Here is a 3,001-nt window from a genome sequence, read left to right as displayed (position 1 = left end):
CTTTTTTTTTTTTGAAATGGGGTCTCACTCTGTCATCCAGGCCGAAGTGCAGTGGCACAACCTCTGCTCACTGCACCCTCAACCTCTTGGGCTCAAGCCATTCTCCCACCTCACCATCCCAAGTAGCTGAGGCTACAGGTACACACCACCATGCCCAGCTAATTTTTGTATTTTTTGTTGAGACAAGGTTTTGCTATGTTGCCTAGGCTAGTTTTTTAACTCAGGAACTCAAATGATCCATCCACCTTGGCCTCCCAAAGTGCTGGAATTAAAGGCATGAGCCACTGTGCCCAGTCTCCGAGCTCTCTTTTTATAACAGTTTTCAAAATAACATCAATTTACATTATCCTGAAATGAAATTCATAGGTAATATAACCTACCTGTAACCACTTTAAAAAATCAGTATACTATCCTAAATGTGACATAAAGGAGAAATAAAAGTTGTTTATAGTAAGAGAATATGTACTTGGATATATACATGTCAGGTACATGTTCATTAGAAGACATAATGAAGAGGTCGTGTTTACCTGTATGTAGACTTACTGTGAATTCAGCAGCTAAACACAGATCGATACAGCTATGGTGTGTTGATGATTCATATATTGTGGACAGCACCTCCATTGGTGACATGCTTTTCTGAAAGGGTGACCAACTTCTCATGAGATTTTGAAACAAACTTGTTCGTTTTGGTGATATGAATACTATGCAAAATATTTATTGTTTTGTAATGTAAAATGGACACAGGACAATTCTTCATCGTGGGGGACTGCTCTATGATCTGCATGCTTCGACCCTGCCCACTAAGTGCCAATGATGTCCCCCCAGCTTTGTCATGACTGTGATCTCACAGATTTCCAATATGCGGTTCCTTCCCCATGGAGATCACTCAATCATATTTAAATTTAAAATTTAGGCCTGTAATCCCAGCACTTTGGGAGGCCAAGGCAGGTAGGGTCAGGAATTCAAGACCAGCCTGGCCAACATGGTGAAACTGTGTCTCTACTAAAAAATACAAAAATTAGCCAGATGTGGTGGCACACGCCTGTAATCCCAGCTACTTGGGAGGCTGAGGCGCAAGAATTGCTTGAAACTGGGAGGCAGAGGTTGCAGTGAACTAAGATCATGCCATTGCACTCCAGCCTGGGTGACAGAGCGAGAGACTCTGTCTCAAAAATAAATAAATAAATAAAAAAACCTTAATCTTCTTAGCTACCTATGAGGTATTATTATTTCCATTTTGTAAGTTTGGAAACTGAGGTACAAATTAATTTGTCCAGGACCCCAAAAGTTTTCAGTGGAGAGCTTTGAGTTAGAGTGGGGCAGGGATAGGAGACAGAATTCACAAAGTGAACAAATAGGAGACTTTCTAATGTGGCAAATGCTGTGAAGGAAATAAATAGGATGACAAGAAAGGAACTGTTAGGATGTTTTGAGAAGATGACAATTAGACCGAAATTGTAGTGTGGAATACAGCAGTCATGGTGAGAGCTGTGCAAGAGCTCGCCAGGTGGTGGGCACAGCAGGTGCTCAGCTGTGAGGTGGGAGATGGTTTTGGCATGCTCAAGAACAGAGGATATCCATGAGGCAGGTGCGTAGCTGGCAAGGCACAGAGAGGGCTGGGATGAAGTGGGGAGGTGTGTATGAGCCAGACAATGCAGGGCCCTCTAAGGATAGATTAGGAGTAGAAAGATGCTGAAAGGCTTTGCGCAGGACAGGCAGTTTTCATAACCACTTTCTGATGTTGTGTATTGCTGCATATGGTCTGCGGCTGAAAGTCTTCTAGCCTTGAGGCTGAATGTAGCCTTCTGTAGAACTCCTTGCTCCCTTGGTGTAATGTACTGGCATACTCTAGTTATGAGAGTGCTGATGGCTCTTGGAGTTGGGATGGATCGTGACCTAAAAAGGACTCTTTTATACTGGAGGAATTGTTCTGTGAAACATTAAGTCAGGAAATTATTTTTAACAAACGTTTTATAATTGAATAGACCAGGTGGTTACAGCTATTCAATTTGGTGGAAAAACAATGCCAAGAACAGATAGTTGCCCAGCAGGAGCAGTTTCACAACCAAATTCAAGTAAGTTGTCATTTACATTGATTATATATATATGTATGTTTATTTATTTATATTTTTATTGTTGTTGTTTTTTTTTAAATGGAGTCTCACTCTTGTCACCCAGGTTGGAGTGCAGTGGTATAATCTCAGCTCACTGCAACCTCTGCCTCCCTGGTTCAAGTGAGTCTCCTGCCTCAGCCTCCTGAGTAGCTGGGATTACAGGCACCAACCAACATGCCTGGCTAATTTTTGTATTTTTAGTAAAAACAGGGTTTTGCCTTGTTGGCCAGGCTGGTCTTGAACTCCTGACCTTGTGATCTGCCTGGCTTGGCTTCCAGAAGTTCTGGGATTACAGGCATGATCCACCATGCCCAACCTCCTTTTTTATATTTGTAAGAAAATACATTATATTAAAAAAAAAAATTTTTTTTTTTTGAGACAAGGTCTCACTCTGTCACCCAGGCTGGCGTGCAGTGACACGATTTTAGTTCACTACAACCTCTGCCTCCTGGGTTCAAGCAATTCTACTGCCTCAGCCTCCTGAGTAGCTGGAATAACAGGCACATGCCACTATGCCCAGCTAATTTTTAGTAGAGGCAGGGTTTCACCATGTTGGCCAAGCTGGTCTTGGAACTCTTGACCTCAAGTGATCCACTTGCTTGGGCCTCCCAAAGTGCTGGGATTACAGGTGTGAGCCACCACACCTGGCCTCTATTTTGTTTATAAACTAAAGATACGGCCGGGCGCGGTGGCTCACGCCTGTAATCCCAGCACTTTGGGAGGCCAAGGCGGGTGGATCACGAGGTCAAGAGATCAAGACCATCCTGGTCAACACGGTGAAACCCCATCTCTACTAAAGCTACAAAAAATTAGCTGGGCATGGTGGCGCGTGCCTGTAATCCCAGCTACTCAGGAGGCTGAGGCAGGAGAATTGCCTGAACCCAGGA

General features: G+C 43.5%; 1 long non-coding RNA gene across 2 annotated transcripts in view; it reads left to right on the top strand.

Moving 5' to 3' along the window:
* Nucleotides 1-2,094, top strand: part of LOC119473584 — a 16,746-nt gene extending 14,652 nt beyond the window's left edge. For both annotated transcript variants that reach the window (XR_005202791.1, XR_005202790.1), the window contains exon 4: nt 1,986-2,094. This is a non-coding gene — a long non-coding RNA (uncharacterized LOC119473584). The remainder of the gene's footprint in view (nt 1-1,985) is intronic.
* Nucleotides 2,095-3,001: the final 907 nt, after the last annotated feature.

This window comes from Cebus imitator, unplaced genomic scaffold (assembly GCF_001604975.1).
Source record: "Cebus imitator isolate Cc_AM_T3 unplaced genomic scaffold, Cebus_imitator-1.0 Scaffold169, whole genome shotgun sequence".
Taxonomy (NCBI): domain Eukaryota; kingdom Metazoa; phylum Chordata; class Mammalia; order Primates; family Cebidae; genus Cebus; species Cebus imitator.
This window is presented reverse-complemented; position numbering and strand designations above follow the sequence as displayed.